This window comes from Monodelphis domestica, chromosome 2 (assembly GCF_027887165.1).
Source record: "Monodelphis domestica isolate mMonDom1 chromosome 2, mMonDom1.pri, whole genome shotgun sequence".
Classification (NCBI taxonomy): Eukaryota; Metazoa; Chordata; class Mammalia; order Didelphimorphia; family Didelphidae; genus Monodelphis; species Monodelphis domestica.
In genome coordinates this window covers 374817756-374838094 of record NC_077228.1, presented here as the reverse complement: position 1 = coordinate 374838094, position 20339 = coordinate 374817756, and the positions used below count along the sequence as shown (strand labels likewise).

Genomic DNA, 20339 nt, shown 5'->3' with positions numbered 1-20339 from the left:
ATCCTTTTGATATGTCCCCCCCCCCATGTGGGTTTGGAGCCTATGGTAGTTGTTTTTCTATTCAGTGTCTCTCAGAAAAAAATGCTATTGCAAAGCATGCTTGAAACTCTGAAACAACAGTTTGAATTGGTAAAGCTAAAAATTGCAGTTTTGTCTTCCTGGGAGTTTTTATTTTCATTGGAGATTTCCCATTTTACTTCCTTCTCCTCAAGAATATGTCACAAGCTAGGCTGCTTAAACTACAAACCAACCTGAAATATTTTGACAAAGTTCTAAAAATCTTAACTGCTTTCAACATCCAGAGTAGAGATTCTGCCCTATTCTTCTATAAGAAAATTCAGTGCTCTTACAAAGAAATGAGAATGGATGATAAATACTGGGGGAGGGGAAGTAAACTTTAAAAGAGATCTGGAAGTTTATTGCTTGCTAACTATTTTGAGTTTATTCTCCTATAATAGAGAACAAGTTTATTCAAATTGGAGAAAAGGATTTTGACTGCACTGCCTGCCTGTACCTTGTCAATATTACTGATTGCTTTAAGGTTTAAATTTTTTTCAAGTTTATGGTATTAATCTAATCAATATCTTTCTAAAATAATGAATCAATTTAAGCTACTACGGTTTACCTATATTGATCTTTAATTTGTACCTTTACCAAAGAACAAAATGTCATTATATAAGCCCATGAACATCTTGCCCAAATCCTTGACACTAGATCCATTGAAGATCACATGTTGCCTTTCTTAATTGTCACATAGATGATGATGGATGGATTTCAACAAAACTGGTTACAATTATATACAACCTTTGGAGAATTTAATAAGCTAAGAATTTAAATGGTAATTCTAAGAGGTCTTCAGAAATATTTTTAGACAACTAGTGGTTTCTGAAAGGATGATATTTTATTTATATTATAAAGAGTGTTGAATTAAAGGTAGAGAACCAAATAGATGTTCTTACCAAGAGTTTTTATAAAGCAGGAAGTCAAAAAGAGCTTCTGTGCATGCATAATAACTTAACTCTTCAATTTAATTTATTTCCACCAGAACAAACAATTTTTTGGCAATGTTCTAGACCCAAATAAGTTTTACTTTGTTTAAAAATATCTCTGCCAAGTTGAAAGATTTGCTACATCTGTAAAAATTGTGACAAATATCCATCAATTTATAGGTTTTTAAAAATGTCACACAGCAACTTATGTAAAAATATGAGAGTGGGTTTGTTTGCTATTATCATTAACTGGGCTATTGTGAATTTGGGGGACTTTGGTACTTCTTTGAATGTGCATTATCTACTGTATTACTGTTTTAGTCTGAAAATCATTTGCACTCATACAGTGGTTCATGTCCAAGTGAAAAAGAAAATGGATCTCGTTTTTGGGTGAGAAATCTTTATATTTTACCTCTCCTTGGCTGACAGTGTGTCACTGACTGTAAGATATATAATTTTGATTTTTAAAACTTGTTATTGTTTTTCCTTGCATGTGCAATATGGTATTTGAGTTTTAATTTTTTCTCCCCTTTTTGTATTTGAAACACATGTCAATAATATTGAGAAGATTTTTCTTTAACTTTTTTGATTTTTGCTGTAATATAAGTTTAAAGTACATTTGCTCTAATTTCAATGCATGCCCAAAAAGTTTTAAACTATAAAAATAATGCCATTGAGTGTTTAAAAATTATGGGACTTTGCTTAATGATTCTGTCTGGTTCCAGAAGAATGGAATAACAAAAGAGCCATTATATAGTGCCAAGGAGTACAAGATAAAAAAAAAAGGGGGCCAAACCAATCCAGGTAGGATTGATTAACATCTAAGCCAATACAAAAGGATTTGAACCTAGTGTGAGGCTCGAGGTTGCAGCTCTTGACATATGTTAAGATGCAAGATGCCTTATACCACACTCCTTGTGAAATATTCCTAGACAAGTACTAAAGTTTGGCTATCATCCTGGTTCCCCCTATCCCTGAGAGTTGTGACAAGGAAATCACTTTAAAAGACTGATATATATTAATTTAAGGTCGCCAAGGAATTCAGCTATGTAATTCCTTAATGAAAACTCAAGTCAGCAGTCAACCTTTTATGGAGTTTAATTACAAACAGGAGGAAGAAAAGTATGAGAGAGAGAGAGAGAGAGAGAGAGAGAGAGAGAGAGAGAGAGAGAGAGAGAGAGAGAGAGAGAGAGAAGGGAATAGGGCTTAAATACCCCCTCTGTTTAGGCTGGGCCAAAAGGCCCAAGCCCTTAGATTAGCTGAGGCAAAGGAAAGAGATCAGTTCCTATCACTCACGTGACCAAAATGGGGAAACAGTCTCAGGGGCCTCCACCTCCAGCTTCCTTCAGAGCAAGCCTCTCAGAGCACAACCTCTCAGAGCAAAACCTCTCCAACCACACCCCAGTCCTCAGACCCTCGCTATCTTTAAGGAAACCATCCAAGTTCCCTCCCCTCAGTTCTCACATCTACCAATCACTGTCCATGTCTTCCCTGTGCTAACGGTGGCTCTAGCTTAACCCAGGACCGCCCAGAGGTCTGTGGCTTTGCACATGTCTGTTGAAGGTCATATTCTCAAATAATTAAATTTTGATCTATGCTGCAGCCCTTCCTAAATCCTGTTAGGACTGAGTAGGGTGGAGATTGTATCAATTCTAAAATCAATCATGACTCAAAGAACTTCCTGTTCTATGTTTAAGCATAGGTCAAAGCCCTTTCCATTGTTTAGCAAAAGGTTTCCGTCCTAAAGAAATCTTAAGTAGGGAGGAGAATGACCCTCCCATGCCAATGGGGTTCACATTCCAATAGACTATCAGTAGGAAATTTTCTAAGTATGAAATTTCCCAATGGTGAAATTTCCAACATTTATAAGTCTAAGAAATTTTAAGGTTTACAGAGTGAAGGTAAAATCAGACCAAAGAATGACACTTCCCTATCACACAAAAATGTAATCCCTTTTCTGTCTTTCATAGTGTGGCAAACTTTCTGTAGTACTGGCTATTGATTGGGTAAGTACATAATTGCTTAAGTCATTTTAATTGGGCCCTGATTCAAGGACCTATTATAGGTTTGTTTTTTTCCTTTAATTAGATTTTTTAGACATATGACTTTGATATTTTATATTTTGTCCACAAATTATTTTTTGTTTGGATTTTTTTTTATATTTTGAATTTTCTTTTGCAAATTGATTCATATACCTCATAACTCAGCCATGTATCCCTGTGTGATTCCTATGTGTATCCCTGTATCCTCAAGGGGGAATGTATTATTATTCACCTCGGGGGAAGATCTATGTTATTGTTTGAACTTTGATTTAAATTTGAACAATTTTAGGACAAGAAACTCCTCTACCTCCCAGGATCCAGAAGGAACCATGAAGATGCCTGCAGAGACCACATGATGCACCAGAAGATCCAAAGTGAATTTTGGGGATGTGGATTGAACTATGGGGGGGGGGGCCTTGAAATGCCTTTGTTTTGAATGTATACTCTTATGCCAAAGGGGACTGCTCCCAAATGGGCTTTTTGTCACCCTAGTAATCACTAGTTTAATTCTTTTTTCCTTTTATCCACAAATTATTGCAATTTATAAATTAGTTATGTTTCCATGATCTTTTTGGGGAGACTGGTCTCCCCAGTAGGATCACAGCAGGGAATGTATAGTTAGAAATTCTTGAACCCCTAAAACAACATTACCCAAAGTTCCTTTCTGTATTACTTAGGATTCCTTTCCCTTTTCCTCACATTTGGGTCCTCACATTTTACATGATGGTATTTAAGTGAGCTGTAACTCCTCCCACGTTCTCTTTTACTAGTGACTGGGCTGAGTTAAGGTACTTCCTTTTACTTTAGTTATTATTAATATAGTTATTAATAAAACTTTTAAAATATAATACATAGTTATTGAATATTAATTTTAAAACCCACACCCCAGAGTTCATTATTAGAAAGGTAGAGGGACTCAGGTAGAACTGCTCCTCTGCCCCTCTCTACTACACCTGATGACATTTTTTCACATCCTCTACGCCTTTGCCCACCAGCCCAATGGGAGTACACAGGGGCTGAGGGGGGTGACTCACAGATGGCAGAGCTAAAAGGGAGCAGAGCATACAGGTCACTCCCCTCCCCCTCTCTACACTTACTGAAGACATTCCTCACTTTGCCCACTCCTCCACCCAATAGCCCAGAGGGAGCTCTTTCTCCCTCTCCTGTGTGGGGTAAGGGGGGGAGGGGGAAGGGGCATACCTGGCACTCAGTGTGGAGGAGGGGCATTGCACATGGGGGTCCACAGCACTTAGTTTTGGGGGGAGGCCAGGACTCCATCCCTAAAAGGTTCACCTTCACTTTGTTAGGATGTGTTAAAAGGCAAACAACAAAAGAAGAATCTAATATAATTATACAAAAGTCTCCTAAACAATGAATATGTTCAATTAATATTGTATATTCATAAACTGATGTCAGTATTTGGCAGTATCTATCTGCATGAAAAGACATTTTCTAAGATAAAATATATAAAATTTCATTATAGGTCATTATTAGCCAATAAACATTTTGTGATCAATTCTGAATTAACTGTGGACTCCAATTAAATGTTATTTTCAAAAAATAATTTTATTCTCAGTAGTAGACCTATATTACCAAAAAAGTATTCAATTATTATTTTTATGAATATATTTTAATTTTGTTGATAAAAAAATTGTGGAAATGTGTTTTCTCTCATTATATAAGTACCTCCATAAAAATCTCAATTTTAAGCCCATAAAGCCTAAAACACTGTCTGGCCTTTTATCAAAAAAAATTTACCAACAGATAAATGATACCTAGAGCTGATCTCTGATCTTACTGGGACAGGTTACCTGGGTATAACTTATTCTTGATAAATTCATTCTAGCTTTTTGTGACTGTCAATTATTTTTCTAGATGTTTACCAATCATATCTTTAATAGTACATTATAGAGTTCTTCCAAAAATCAATTAAGTTGATTAGTTTAGTTGATTAGAACTAGGACTTGTAGGTTCTATTCTCTTCCCTTTTTAGAAAACTGAGATATTCACTGCTTTTCAATCCTGTGCTTTCCCTGTTCTCTATGAAATTTCAAAGGCTAACACTCTCCCAGAAACATATCTTCCAGATATTTTTATCCTTGGGATATAGTTCATCTGGGACAGGTGACTTGAAATCCAGAAAGGTTAACCTGGAAATCTCTTTGGCCTACTTCATTGTGACAGGGATCCCTAAAATTCATACTCTAGGATGACCTGTTCACCCAAACCTATCTAAATTCTAACAGAGAAGGACCACCAGCACACAGCTATACTCCAATTCTCAAAGGAATGTGGGGGTAACCTGTTCTGGAGGAATTCACTCTGTCTACTCAACACTATAGCTCAGGACCACACAAACACACCTCTTTGTTTACTGTTCCCCTTCTGCTCCTCAACATTTTACTGTTACCCTTACCTGACGAAGCAGGGTCAAAACCATTTAACTAATCTCATTTAACCCTTATAAAACTTCAGAGAAAGGGCTATTCTATGATATTGATTAGAAGTTCCTTTTATCCTGAGAATTGCAAAGCTCATTCAGATGAGATGACCAAGTACCACAGTAATGACATTAACTATCCATCCTGATAACATGTCAGAGTACAGCAAGTAAATTCAGAGTTTTAATGTTGGTGAAGACTGCCCAGTGTTTGATGACTTATTTAAGTTCTGTCAGTTATCCACCAGTAGTGAAGACAGATAATGCTATGAATGGGACTAGAGGTTTATATCATGTTAAGAAGCCCAAAGTTTTTGGCTTCTGTTACAGCAATAATATTGTGTTGGCCATCCTGGAACTGTTAAAGTTGCACCAGAGGATGCTTATATTGGCATTGACATTCAACACTGTGATGACATGGAAGAAGCTTTCTATACTACCAATTGGATCATGACGGTGTCCTTTCCTAAGTGCAAAGAGTACTTCCCAGGAACAGGGGGCCTATGGGACATTGGAGTTGGCAAAGACAAATAGTACACTGTCAACTACCCACTTCAAGATGGGATTGATAGTAAGTCTTAAGAGGTCATCTTCAAACTAGTAATGCCCAATGTGATGGAGACCAGTTTGCAGAGAGGTTCTGATTCCCTGTTTAGTGACCCTGTTTCAGCCTTACCATTGAAGACCATGCTAAGTGTGTGGGGTTTATCAAGGGCTTCAATCTACCCATGCTGATGTTGGGAGGGGATGGCTACGCCATTCACAATATAGCCAGAAGCTGTATATATGAGACAGTTGTGGCCTTGGACACAGAGATCCCCAATGAACTTCTCTACAATGATTACATTGGACTGGGTTTCAAACTTCATATCAGCTCATTTAACATTACAAACCAGAATACCAATAAGTACTTGGAGAAGAATAAACAGAACTTGAAAACCTTCAGATATTGCCAAAGACCTCTGGTGTCCAGATGCAGTCTAGGCCTGAGGACAGCATGCCAGAGGATAGCAGGACAGTGAGGATGCAGATGATAAAGATCCTGATAAGTGCATTTCAATATGCTCCTCAGACAAGAGAATTGCATGTGAGGACTCAGATGAGGAAGATGAAGGTGGTCAGAGAAGAACTCATCCAACTTCAAGAAAGTCAAGAGTCAAAATGGAAGAGGAGAAGGGTTGAGAGCCAGAAAGGAAAAAAAGAAACAAAAGAGGAGACAAAAGGAAGAAAAATGTGAAGTGAAGGGGATAAGAGGAGACCAAGTCTGCCTAAGTTCTCCAGCCTTCCTTGAGGCCTACTACCCACAACCCCTTCCCATTTCTTTATCCTCACACCTCAAGAGTTCATATTTTTGATACATTTCTCTATTTATATATAAATAAATAAAATAGGCTATTTTCAGAACACAGGAACCAGGGGTTTTGCTGTTGGCTGCTTCATCTGGTGCCTCTGTTGACTTGTACACTTCAGCCCCAGACAGATAAATCCATTTCTTCCTTCCCTGTATTGTTTAAAAGGAAACTTACCTGCTTGTGTTTTTAGGGCCTGCTTTTCTGGGTGGGTTATTTTAAGATGCCATAGGACACATTGCCATTGGTAGCTCTGTTGGGTAGCCTTTCCCATATACTCCCTTTCTCCCTTTGTGGGTTTTCTGTATTCCTCCAAATAGAATTTGAAATTCATTAAAGTTTTTTTGTTTTGTTTTGTTTTCGCAAGGATGAGAGGTGATATATATATATATATATATATATCTGTCCAATTAACTGGTTCCTGTGTAGATTTAGCCAGTAGATTAGAATGTAGGTCCTGGAGATGAATCATCAACCTTGTCACCAAGTAGTAAAAATGGTGCATTTAATACACACACACACACACACACACACACACACACACACACACACACACAGAGCTTTAATTCATCAGGATGCCACATCTTCCAATCAGTTGTCAGCCAGCTTATCCACCAGCAAATCAGCAGCAGAGCCTATATATCACCTCTCTCCTTTTCCTTCTCAAACCAGAGAGGGAAGCCGAGCAAAAGGCATTATTGAAAGGCCTCACTTTTCTCCACCTATAGATGGTGCTGGAGAGCAATTGAATTATTTTTCAATTTTCCACTGAGCATCTTTATCCAACCAATCAGAAACAAGCTGCAAAAATTTTGTGAGCTGACTCACCTTTGTATGGCTTCTTCAGAGAGCTTTGCCAGAGGTGAACTTTCCCCATTTCTTGCTGAGTTATTCACTCTGGTGGCTTAAATCATACCCTTCTAGTATTAAGAATCAACTTTCCTTTAAAAGGTTAAAACTCTGTATACTTGAAACTCATAAACTTCCCTTTCCATAACTTATAAAATCAATACTACTATATAAATACTATATATATGCTTTAAAATTCTGCCTCAATTTCTTTACTTCTTTCTCAGTATATGCATTTGACAAATACATTTCACCTATGATTGATAAATTTAAAATTAACTCAGGACCTTTCATAGCTACTATTTTTGCTGTTATATCTGCTCTGTGATTCCCTTTTGAAACAAAATCATTTCCACCTGTGTAAGCCAAACAATAAACCACCTCTAATATTTTCTGCAACTGTCGAACAACTAAGAGTTCATTTATGATCTTTGCATTTGCTATTGTCTTCCCAGATGATGTTAAAAATCCATACTGCAACCAGAGTTCCCACTGCATGGCAAATACCAAAAGCATATTTAGAATCTGTATAGATAATAGTTTTTCTATTCTTTGCTATTAGACAGGCTTGCTTCAATGCTATTAATTCAGCTGCTTGAGCACTCAAATTTGATTGAAGTGAGGCTGATGATATCATTTCATATTCTGTCACTACAGTGGCTCCAATATATCTTATTCCCTCTCTCATAAAAGATGACTCATCAGTAAATAATACTATTTCAGCATTATCCAATGGAGTATTGAGTAAATTGTCATGAGGCTTTTCTGCAATATTCACTACTTTTTCACAATCATGTAGAGGTTCTCCATTGGATGGAAGATCTGGAAGCAGTGTAGCTAGATTAAGCATTGTGCATCTTTTCAATGTAATATTCTCGTTGCCTAGCAAAGTGATTTCATATCTAGTAAGCCTCTGATCTGAGAATGCCTATGTTCTGTGTCTTAAAAGCAAAGCTTCCATTTAATGTGGGTACATACATCCCAACACTAGATCTGCAACTTTTGTGCTATAGTAGCTACACCCCTCAGACATGGTGGAGCACCAGTAGCAATTAGATCAAACTGTGTTGAGTAATAAGCAATTGGTCTTTGTAGGGGACCTAAAGATTGAGTAAGAATACCAGAAGTTAGCCCTTTTTTCCTCATGCACATGTAATGTAAAAGGTTTGTTATAGTCAGGGATGCCTAAAGCTGGAGCTGAAAGGATTGCCTCTTTTAACTTTTCAATGGCTGCTACATGTTATGTACTTAAGTTTAATGGTTATGATACAGTATCACTTCTTAACTCTGTTAGAGGTTTGCTTATTTCCTCATAACATGAAATCTACTATCTATAAACCCAAGTTGTTCCCAAGATTTCCCTGAGTTGCTTCTTTGTTTTAGGTGCAGTTAATTTTTGGATGTTTGCAATTCTTTTCTTAGAGATGTAATGTGAAACTTCTGCTAAAACAAATTCCAAATATTCTACTTTAGAAAGACACCACTGTACTTTTGATTTGAAGATTTTGTGTCCTCTTTTGCATGATTCTATCAGAAGGTGCTTAGTATTTTCCTGGCATGCTTCAGCAGTGGGAAATGATAACAGCAAGTCATCAACAAAATGGATCAATCTGCTATGTCTTCAGTTAAAATTTGGGAACCCAGGTTGGACTTTCCACATAACCGTGTGGCAGATGACACCATGTGTAATGTGACCCTTTCCAAGTGAAAGCAAACATTTTCTAGGAATCTTTGTATATGGGAATTGAACAGAATGCAGAGCAGAGATCAACCACAGTAAAATATTTGGCATTGCTTGGGATAGAGGAAATTATAGTAGAGGGACTCAACACTGCAGGATGTCTCTTAATTACATGGTTATTAATTGCTCTCAAATCCTGGACAAATCAATACACTGGCTTTCCATTTTCATCAAATTTTGGCTTCTTCATTGGCAATATTGATGTGGTAGATTCTGATCTGCGAGGGATAATTATCTTTTGTTTTATCAAAGAATCTATCACTGGGGTAACTCCTTCTATGGCTTCTTTTGACAATGGATATTGTAAATCTTGAAATCTCTCAGACTTGTGAATGTTAAAAATTTCCCCATTGGGGAATTCTTATTTGGAACAAATTCCCTACTGAGAAACATTCCCCATTTTGATGTGAGAACTCGCCAGGATCAGAAATGGGAGGACCTCTACTCCACCCGTACTTAAGACTGCTTTGGGGGAGAAAACTCCTTGCTAAACAATGAAAGTACTTGGAACCATGCTTATAATAAAGCAAGGAGTTCTTTGAGCCAGGCCTGTTTTTAGAATTGATACAATGGGATGCTAGGTACCTAAAAGGGTCGGGCAAGTTTTCTCTTGATGAGATTAGTTGACTCAGCTGTGTTTTCTCTCGCTCAGACTTACTGAGGATCTTGGTCAACACAGCAGCATTTTTCTGATTCAGACTTACTGAGGAGATTGGTCGACTTAGCAGGAATTTAGATGGGCAGTCCTTTGGAAAGCATCTACAGTGATTGGTAGATGTAGGGACTTAGGGAAGGTGACATGGGAGAAAAACCCCTATATAAGAAAAAGCAGAATCTCTTGAGAGGATATATCCTTTTGGAGAAATCCTTTTGGAGGATCTCTGATGAGGATCGCTTGGTAAAAATCTCTTAAGAGAGGCTCTGGAGAAGGGAAGCTTTTGGAGGACAATCTCTAAGGAGGTCTCTCTGGAGCTCCTCTAAGGGGACTCTGTCCCTCTGGAGGCTCTGGAGAGAGGCCCTTTGGAACAGTATCTGGCTGGAAGGCTCTCTGGTGAAGTCAGCTGAGATGGAGCTGGCCTGGTGTTACTAGAATCCTTGTTTAGTCAGACCTTGTGGTGAGTGTTAAAAAAACTGACTGATTTCTCTCTTAAGACTCAGGTCTAGGGTCAAGATGGCAGCTTAGAGAAAGCTAAAGTTCAGATCTCTGGAAAACCCTTCCCGACCGATCTCAAACTATAAGCTCCTAAGGCACCGATAGTCAAAACGATCAACAGCACAGACCCTGGGAATCCTCCTCCTGGACCTGGACCTGGATCAAAAGGTACGGCCCCCCTCAAAAGCCAGAACCCGAGATCACTCAGACCTAAGGGGTAGGAGCGCAGAGTCCAAGGCTCCAGGAAGCTGCAGCCCCGCCCCCCTCAAAGAGCAGGGTCCTCTGAAACAACAGCAACCCTCAGGGCCGACAAAACAGTCTCATGGCCAGCTATTCTGAAGGCAACTTCCAGAAAGCAACCCGACCCAGTCCAGTCGAGGGGGCACCTTAGTAGCAGGGAAACAGAGAGAGCCGGGGGAGAGTGTGGCCCCCTGGTCCGACCCTTCCATTCCAGTTCCAGTGAAAGTCATTGCCTTAAGGCATACTCAGTTTAACCCAGGGGAAGCTCATAGAACCAACATCTGCCCAGGACTAAAGCTTCTGAACACCAGACAGAGATAAGAAAAGCTAATCCTCCCCATTCAGAGATGGCAAACTCCGCAGAAGCACAGAAGCCCCAAAATCCCAAGAAAAATAGGAAGAAAGGGGCGACTTTGGACACATTCTACGGAGCCAAAATACAAAATACAGAGGAGATAGAAGACGATACACAAGAAAATGCTCCGAAACCTTCCAAAGGAAATGGAAACTCTCCACAAACCCATGAAGAATTTGAATCAGAAATGACCAAAAAGATGGAAGCCTTCTGGGAGGAAAAGTGGGAAATAATGCAAAAGAAATTCACGCATCTACAAAACCGGTATGACCAAACTGAAAAGGAAAACCAGGCTTTAAAGGCCAGAATCAGGCAACTGGAAGACAACGATCGTGTAAAAGAGCAAGAATTAATAAAGCAAAGCCAAAATACCAAGAAATTAGAAGAGAACATAAAATATCTCACCGACAAGGTGACAGATCTGGAAAATAGAGGGAGAAGAGATAATTTAAGAATAATTGGACTTCCAGAAAAGCCAGAAATAAACACCAAACTCGACATCGTGATACAAGATATAATCAAAGAAAATTGCCCAGAGATTCTAGAACAAGGGGGTAATACAGCCACTGACAGAGCTCACAGAACACCTTCTACACTAAACCCCCAAAAGACAACTCCCAGGAATGTAATTGCCAAATTCCAAAGCAATCAAACAAAAGAAAAAATCCTACAGGAAGCCAGAAAAAGACAATTTTGATATAAAGGAATGCCAATCAGGGTCACACAAGACCTTGCAAGTTCTACGCTGAATGATCGTAAGGCATGGAACATGATCTTCAGAAAGGCAAGAGAGCTGGGTCTTCAACCAAGAATCAGCTACCCAGCAAAACTGACTATATACTTCCAAGGGAAAGTATGGGCATTCAACAAAATAGAAGACTTCCAACTTTTTGCAAAGAAAAGACCAGAGCTCTGTGGAAAGTTTGATACCGAAAAACAAAGAGCATGGAATACCTGAAAAGGTAAATATTAAGGAAAGGGGAAAGGAGAAAAATGTTATCTTCTTCCTTTATTCAAACTCTCTACAACCATGGTTCTTTTAGTTTCTTTCAGTATTCTTGACTACTTTTTCTACAGAAGATTGTAAGTTCAGATCCTTATTTGGTTTGCCAAGCTGTTACGGGTAATATTGGTCTTGTATGGGGTTTAGATACTGAGAGCCGATTGATACTGATCAGGTAATAGATACAGACTAAAGCTGTCAGGGTAACCTAGTTGAAGGCCGTGGATAAACTGGCTGGACACACCTTAACCCAACATTTATTTATTTATAACTAGGAGGAGAGGCAAGGACAGGATAAAAGAGGTAGGAATAAAGCAGGAAATAGCTTGCCCTAATACTAATATATCTAACTAAAATCCATAACCCAAACTGCCCCTCACAGAGTATCTTCTTTGTCTACCAGTAGACACCACACTTTCATACACTGTCTGATTATAGATTAAATCTATTTTATGAGCTTATTTTAAAACTATGAACTTGAACTTATATTGGCTCCTTAAAATATCTATGGAAATCCACAAGCTGCCTAAGGTAGCTGTCAGATGTGACTGTTAGAAATCACTAGCCTGTCTGACTCTCCCAGTAGGGAGCCAGACACTCCTGCTGCTCCAGTCAGAGGAAACAGCCCCCTCCTGGCAGCTTTTATCTCTCTGGGAGAAAGCTCTCAGTCCCAAACAACTTTCTTCAATTTCACAGATGTTCAACCAAGTTACTCTCACAGAAATCATTAATAGATAGCTTCAGAGAAAAATCTCCAGCAACCTGCTCAAGAGAGGGAGTTCAAGAGTTCTGTAACTGCCTTCCCAACATGCAAATTTTCTTTAAAATGCCCACAATGATTTTTCCCATGGCCTTGCCTTAAAGGGGATCAGGCAAAAATCTTTTCTCTGGTATTGATTTCTGCTTCTAATTAGACTAGATAGCTAATTAATAACTAATTAAAATCAACACATTCCTTATAAAATCAACAATACTATATAACAATTTTCCATGGTCTCCAACCAGTTATTTACCATTTTGTGGGTCTTAACCTTTTAAGTCTTAAAAGCAGTTGCATGCAAATGAGCTGAGGGACCACAAAACCCTGAAGCATCAGTCATTTCTCAGTTCACTAACTAGCTCTCCTACCCTTCCATATCTCTGAAAACTGTTTCTTTTTTTTTTCACACTTGCATTTTATAAGTTTTAAGTATATATGGGGGGTGGGGGGTTCCTACTCTTTTAAGTCACTAAACTATTGACAGATAAAAGAGCCATGTCCTGACTTCCTTTACAAGGTGATTTAATCCATTTTATTTTCATTTTTTTTGTTGGGTTTTTTGTCAACCAAGCTGCTCATATCTTATCAGAAGACATTTCTTTTACATATGGATTTCATCAGGTTTTATTCAACAAGTTATTTTTCTGACCTCAGTCACCAAACTGTTTACCTATGAAATACTGCCTTACATTCTTATAAGCTGATTAATTTGGCCTTCTTTATGGCCCTTTCAGCAACCAAAATGCTGCCATATGAAAGGGGCAGTACCTTTTGTAAACATTTGGTTGTTTATGCAAGTATGAAAATGTTGATGGGAATTCAAACCAGTGATATTATCATACAGGTGGAAGTCAGGTGTTGCATTTGCTTCACAAAACATCAAGTTCCCATCTACTTAGGAGCATCCAACTTATCATAACATGATAATGTTTTCCATTTAAACTCAATCGGTGATGCCAGTAAAGACCTCAAGAAAAAAGTCAACACAGAAACTTCAAGGTATAGTAGAAGGTATCAATGTAAATACAAAAAGGAAATGATGACCCAGGATCTATGAAATAAAAACTATTGCCTATGGTTGTCTGTTTTCAAATTAGTCAAAAGCTTTATTCTTTTTTATTAACATAAAGTTATTTCCTTTACCTAGCCCAAGCTAGGAACTATAACTTAAGTGACCTAAATATTAATGCTGAAATGTCCAGGATCATTTAACAATAAAATCAAGTGAAAATGGAGTCAATCAAGTATTTCATCTTGTTAGTACTGAAAGGGAGAAAATGAACTCAGAAGACTTTGGAGTATTGTGGATAGAACAGTGAACTTAAGTGAGGAAGACCAGGCTTGAAGTACTACCTCAGGGCAGCAAGGTGGATAGAGCACCTGGCTTGAAGTCAGGAAAACTGAGTTCAATTCTGGACTGAGATACTTACTAGATGTGTGATGCTGGGCAAGTCACTTAACTCTGTTCAGTTTCCTCATCTGTAAAATGAGCTAGAGAAAGAAATGGCAAACCACTTCAAAATCTTTGCCAAGAAAACCTCAAATGGTGCCACAAAGAGTTGGAAACAGCTGAATAATAACAAATAATAAATCATTACCCAAGTAAATGATGCTTTGGGGCAGCTAGGTAGCACAATGGATAGACTACTGAGCTTGGAGTCGGGAAGGCCTACGTTCAAACCTGGCCTCATACATTTCCCAGGTGTATGATCCTGGGCAAGTCACTTTAATCCCAATTGCCGATGCCTTGCTACTCTTCTGTTTTAGAACTTATACTAACACAGAAAGTATGGATGTTTGTTTGTTTTTTTTTTTATCCTGCCTTAGACACTTACTATGTGGCCCCAAGCAAGTCACTTAAAATGAGAAGCCTAGACTAGATGACCTCTAAAGTCCCTTTCAGCCCTAATTCTTTGATCCTTTACCTGAGCTTAACATCCAATTTAAGAACTAGAACTAGAAGAAAGCTTAAAGGCCATCAAGTCCAATGAAGAAACAAAGAGACTCAGGAAATGAAGTGACTTGTCTAAGGTTATTCAAGCACCAGAGGAAGGTTTTGAGCCCATTTTCTCTGACTGTAGAGCTACTCACCTTTCCATTGCAACATATTTTTGGTTAACCCCTAGACAAAGAAAATTAATCTCATTTTTCTCTTCTGCAAATGAGCATAACAGTATTTGCACTACCTGTCTCATGGGGTTGTTGGGAAGAAAGAGTGCTTTGTAAACTTAAGAGTGCTATATAAATATAAGCTATTTTTTAAAAAAATGTACGAATTATATTTTGTTTACTTAGATATCTTAGATAAAAATAAAGTCAGATATGTTCTATGTTCACTTGAAAAAATTCCAAGTATTTCTCAAATGGAGAAGGGGAAATAAGAATTTCTAGTCACCATGGTGACATTTCAGGAGCCAAATGAAATCTTATAATGAAAATCCAATTTATCCATCAGGCATTCTAAAATTATATAACATAATATAGCAGAAAGAGCCCTAGATTTGGAGTTATAGGACCCGAGTTCAAATCTTTGTTCTGACACAACCGATGTGAACTTGGGGAAATTGTTTCATCTCTCTGTGCCTCAATTTCCTCTCCTAAAAATGAAAATCTTAGACTAATTGACCTATATAGTCCCATCTAGCTTTAAAACATTAGTATAAATAAATAAATGAATAAATTAAATTAAATAAAACACTAGTGTGTCTCTGTTAATTAAAGTAAGTAGATCTGTTTTCCAATTCTGAAGTTACTAGAAAAGCTTATTCCCTGAGGCTCTTCTAGAGAAAGGCAAGAGGAACATGAGTGAGCTGTGGAGCTAAGAGGGCCTGAATTGAGGAAGAATACATTTCTAATTGTCAGAGAATACTACAGTTATACCCCAGAAGAAGTGCAACCAATTATGTTCAGTATTATTTAACCTTTCTTCCACTGACTGGCAAAAATAGGAGGATTTGGGATAGGTGAGGAACGCTCATGAGTAAAGTTTGTTGTTATAGCTACTCTTAAAATAACATCAGGACATACTAGTATTAGACATGTTCTTGTCTACAACCTAAAATACCAGTGGGTTAACTGAAATCTGCGACTGGCCTTCAGAAAACAATATAGGGTCCTCTCATACCCAAACACTTTACAGATTCTTAAGGTGAGAGATCCCACTTACCCTAAGAAGCAAATCTGAGGAGGGGGGCTTTGAGAAATGAATATAAATTTGCATATCTATACATTTTATCCCACAAAATCTTCTTTCATTTTCTTCCAATTCTAAACATTTAGCATAGATGACAGCGACCTCATGTGGTCTTACCCACTCATATGGCAAGGAAAGAAATGTCTGCACTAAAAGTACATAAAAAACAAAAATCTCTACTGCCCTCTGGTGTCCAAAAAATACTTCCTAAAAGTACAATTTCCTCTAAATTTTTTTATCCATTCTCTTCAAGAACTCTATGACTAGTTTTGTAAACATCTAGTCACATTTCAGATTTAATATCATATACCAAAATGTGTCTTGAAATCTCTGGGTTTAAAATTGCCCTGAATTGGCTTTTCATAGAATTCTCTCCCTCTCTCAGCCAGCCAAGGTTTCTGATGATTTTTCTGTAGTAGTTATAAGAAGTGAAATATATTTTATGTTCCAATAATTCATATTAGAAATGGAAAAATCAAACTAAATTATTTGGAGCTGAAATAATAAATTTAATGAAGGAATACAATTAATACAAAATAATTAGTTATTAATTAATGCAACATAAATTAGTATAATACAATATAATTAATGAACCAAGACAATGAATACTAGGGATAGGTAAAAAGAGTGAATCCCTGACACACAGTAAAGGAAATAAATAGGGTTACTTCTGGAGGGCTCTTCTTTCTTAATGAATAATTGGTATCAAGGTAATGAAAAGTTTTCCTCCAATGTACATATCCCTGTAGACAAGACCTTATCTTTATTTACACCTTTATTTAACCATTTTCCATTTTAATTACTTATCTTTTCCTCTTTTTCATGTGTACTATTTTTGAAATTCTTTTTCTTTTATCTATTCAACTTTTTGAGTATATAGAAAGTCACCAAAAATATGATATTCACTTTTATATACACACTTGGGATAATATGTGACTAATTTAACAAATATACCTGCTTCTTAAAGCAAATAAGTGACATCCCCTTTACAATAGTCCCCTTAGAAGATTACACACTTATTCCAATGATGCTGCCTTCGCTCTGTGACGAGGAAAAGAGAGAAATGGATACAAACAGGCAAGAGAAAGGATTTTTCACAGAGATCAGTGTATTAGACTTACTGCATGCCATGGAATGTTATAAACTGTGTTCTGGAATGTGGGGGGAAAGTAGAAAAGGGGACACAGAGAGATGCCAGGGGCCTTTTGGTTTCCTGTTTCTGGGAGAGCCAGAAGCGATAACTTGGTCCTGCTTGGGATCTCTGTCAAGTGAAGGAGGGGTTTTTGTTCCTATCCCCTTGAAGTCAATGCCATCAGCTCTGGTATCCTGTGTGAAGACATCTGTCATAACTTGCCATCTACTCGTGTCCCAACCTCCTGCGAGCTTGTTTCCAGCTGTTCTGGGATCTGTGTCCAGTCAGTCAGTGAAAGAAAACCAACAGGCCTACAGTCATCTTGGGCCTAACCGGCTAGGCTTGATCCCTAAGATAAAAAGGTCAATCCAAAGTACTTTGAAGAACTATATACCTTGCCGAAATTGAACTAGGAGGATTATAGTGTCAGGTAGTCAGATAGCTGGGGAAATTTTAAACAGCCAGAATAGGAAATTAGGCAGCCAGAAGACCAGACAGCACCCCTTTGCAGGGATCTTAGAAGATGGAAGGTTTAGCTAAAATCCTTAGATCAGGGTATCCTATTCCCTAATCCTCCCTTTCAGATTACCATGGTTAAAATAAAACCTGTCCTGGTTTTTTACATCTGTCTGAGGTCTGTGAAACACTGGCCCTGTGAGGAGGCTCACAAGGCCCTTCTCAGTGAGTTACCAAGGAATCAACCAAACCTTGGTATCTTACCATTAACAAAACCATCTATCCAGACTATCAACCTATTTCAGCTCAAAACATTTTTTTGGAACTCAGCTACTAGATTTGCCCTTAATCCCCTATGCACATGGCTTTGATTGTAATGATATTCATTTAGTAGCAAATCTTTATCATTTGAAAATGAATTAAATCAATTCAAATTTACACAACTCAGTTTAAGCAGTCAAAAGTTGAATGAATAAGACCTAAATCTAATGGATAAGGTGAATGAATAGTCAACTAAGGTGACTTTTTGATTGGAAAAAAAATGTCATATTTATATTATTATAAATATATATGGAAGGGGGAGGGGGAGGGGAGGAAAAGAACATGAATCATGTAACCATGGGAAAATATTCTAAATTAGGTAAATAAATTTAAAAAAAAATAAAAATAAAATGGAGAAAAGAGTATTTGCACTACCCACCTCCCAAGACAGCATTTTATCAACCTAAAAATGCTATTTTACTATAAGCTATTATTATCTTTTTTTTTTGGGGGGGAAGCTAAGGGGCACAGTGATCCTACCTCAGATACTTATTGACAGTGTGATTCTAGGTAAGTCATTTGACCTCTGCTTGCCTCAGTTTCCTCAACTGTATAATAGGGATGATAATAGTACATTTCTCCCTAGGTTGTTGTGAGGATCAAATGCGATCAGCTTTTTTTCAACCATACCTGCAATTTCACTGACATAGAGAGCTCCAATAAAGTACTTCTCCTACCATGTCAATGAGTACCTAACTATTCTGTACCTTATAGTATTAAGAGTTATTTTGGACACTAAAAGTTAAAGTTAAGTGCCTTGACCAAAATCACATAGACAGCATGTCAGAAACAGGTCTTAAAGCCAGGTTTTTCTGATTCCAAAGCTCTCTACCCACTATAATATACTTTTTTCTATTATTATTATTCTATTATTATAATATACTTTTTTTCTATTAATTACTATTTTTTATTATAATTAAATTGTGAAATGAGCATCCAGCTCTTCTCTTTTTTCTTTTCTCTCTTTCTCTCTTTCTCTTTCTCTCTCTCTCTCTTTCTTTCTTTCTTTCTTTCTTTCTTTCCTTTTTTCCTTCCTTCCTTCTTTCTTTCTTTCTTTCTTTTTTAAACCCTTATCTCCTGTCTTGGAATCCGTACTGAGTATTGGTTCCAAGGCAAAAGAGCAGTAAAGGCTAGGCAATGGGGCTTAAGTGACTTGCCCAGGGTCACACAGCTAAGAAGTGTCTAATGCCAGATTTGAAACCAAGACCTTCCCTGTCTCTGGGTCTGGCTTTCAATCCAGTGAGCCACCCAGCTGCCCCCTCTTTCTTTTTTTCTTAACCCTTACCTTCTGTCTTAGAAACAATACTAAATATGGATTCTGAGGCAAAAGAGCAGTAAGGGCTAAGCAATTAGGTTTAAGTGATTTGCCCAGGGTTACACAGCTAAGAAGTATCTGAGGTCACATTTGAATCCAGGTCCTCCAGATTCCAGGTCTTGTGCTCAATCCACTGTGCTGTCCCCCCTCTTCTTTCAAAACATTTTTCAAAGCCCACTTTAGGAATATTCTTCTGGGCAAAATGTACCAAAGATAAGCATTTTATATAAATATTACTGGCAAGCAATACTATAGGATAAATAGCAATTTTAATTATTTTTTCTATAAGTTCAACATGCAAGTACCCATGATTATTTCTCCCCAAGTCCCAAATCTCCTTTTACTCTCTTATTGTTCCACTCCATCCTGTACAAAGCTTAAAGTTGACAGAATAGGTTTAGCACTCTTCACTCTTGTCAATCCTGTCTCTATAGCATATCTCACAGCTGTCCCCTAGTCTCTACTCGACTATTCTGTAAATCAGGCCCCTCTTCACTTTTCTGGAATATTGCAATGTTTTCCTAATTAGATTTCTTAATTTCAATCTCTCCTTTATACAATACAACTTTCATATGGTGCCCAAAATAATATTCCTCAGCACAAGTCTGACCATATCACTTCCTTTCAAAAATCTTCAGAGGCCTCCTATTGCCTCTAGGCCAGTGATGGCAAAACTTTTACAGAAAGAGTGCCAGGTCCTGCCCCCCCACACACCCAGACTTCATGCTGTGCCTCTCCCCACCACCACACGCTGGGTATGCCCCACATCCCTAGCCGCCCTCCTTTATCCTACATAGGGGACGGAGGAAGTGTTCCCATTTGGCTGCTGGGCAGAGGGGCGGGTGATGAGAGGCATGTGTGGAGAGGAAAAGGGGAGTGGCCTGATTGCTTTGCTCCCTTCCAGCTCTACTGCCTATGAGCTGCCCACCTTACCCCCTGGGAGCTCCCATTAGGATATTGGGCAGGGCAAGGAGGGATGGGGAAAAAATGTCATGTGCAGC

The 20339-nt window shown here is 38.0% G+C and overlaps 1 protein-coding gene and 1 pseudogene across 1 annotated transcript in view; one reads left to right on the top strand and one right to left on the bottom strand.

Annotated features, from left to right (window-relative positions):
- FIG4 (FIG4 phosphoinositide 5-phosphatase) overlaps positions 1–20339 on the bottom strand; it is a 150049-nt gene that overhangs the window by 118864 nt on the left and 10846 nt on the right. The gene's annotated exons all lie outside the window — the stretch shown is intronic.
- On the top strand, positions 5522–6826 carry LOC130457600 (histone deacetylase 1-like; annotated as a pseudogene).